Raw genomic sequence first — 1,273 nt, 5'->3', positions numbered from 1 at the left:
CTTTCCATTCTTGGGATACCTCACTTAGTGTTGCGCCACACTTGCTTTTACCACGCACCCAATACATACCTCTTTTTCTGAATATTTTGAGAGTGTGTTGCAGACATCATCCCCTTTTACCCCATACACTTTCACATGTATTTTCTAAGAACAAGGACATTCTCTTACATAACCACAGTCAAGTTATCCAATTCAGGAAATTTAACAGTGATACAATCATCTCATCTAAAAAAACAGTCCCTTTTAAAATTTCATCAGTTCCCCTTGTAGTGTTCCTTATACCAACTTATTTCTCAATCCAATATCCAGCCCACAATTGCAAACTGCATTGAACTGTCACGTCTCTTTAACATGGAACTGTTCCTAAGCCCTTCCTTGTCTTTCATGATCTTGACATTTTTTTCCTTTTATTTTTAGTTGACATGTGATAATTATACATATTTATGGGATACAGAGTGATATTTCAATACATGTGTACAATGTGTAATGATCAAATCAGGATAATTAGCATATCCATCCCCTCAAACATTTATCATTTCTTTGTGTTGTGAACATTCAAAATGCTCCCTTCTAGCTTTTTGAAAATATACACTAAATTACTGTTAACGATACTCGCTCTACAGTGCTACAGAACACAGAACCCTGGAACTTGTTCCTCCCATCAAGCTGTAACTTTGTATCCATTAACCAACCTCTCCCTATCTTCCCTCTCCCCACCCTTCCCAGGCTCTCATGACCACAATTCTATTCTCTGCTTCTATGAACTCAATTTTTTTTAGCTCCCATGTATAAGTGAGAATGTACAGTATTTATCTTTCTGTGCCTGACTTATTTCACTTAACATAATGTCCTCTAGGCTCATCCATGTTGCCACAAATGACAGGATTCATTTTTTATTGGCTGATTAATATTTCATTGTGTATATATACCACATTTTTTTATCCATTCATCTGTTGGTGGATATTTAGGTTGGTTTCATATCTTGGCTATTGTGACTAGAGCTGCAATAAACATGGGGGTACAGCTATCTCTTCGATATACTGATTTCTTTTCCTTTGAATAAATATTCAGTAGTGGGATTGCTGGATCATATGGTAGTTCTATTTTTAGTTTTTTGAAAAAACTCCGTACTATTTATTCTCCATAGTGGCTCTACTAATTTACATTCCCACCAACAGTGTATGAGTTCCCTTTTCTCTGCATCCCTGCTAGTATTTGTTATTTTTTGTCTGTTTGATAAAAGCCATTCTAACTGGGGTGAGATGAGATCTCA

This window comes from Propithecus coquereli, unplaced genomic scaffold (genome assembly GCF_000956105.1).
Source record: "Propithecus coquereli isolate 6110/MARCELLA unplaced genomic scaffold, Pcoq_1.0 Scaffold220, whole genome shotgun sequence".
NCBI lineage: Eukaryota > Metazoa > Chordata > Mammalia > Primates > Indriidae > Propithecus > Propithecus coquereli.
The sequence above is the reverse complement of the archived record's forward strand: the minus strand, read 5'-3'. Positions refer to the sequence as shown.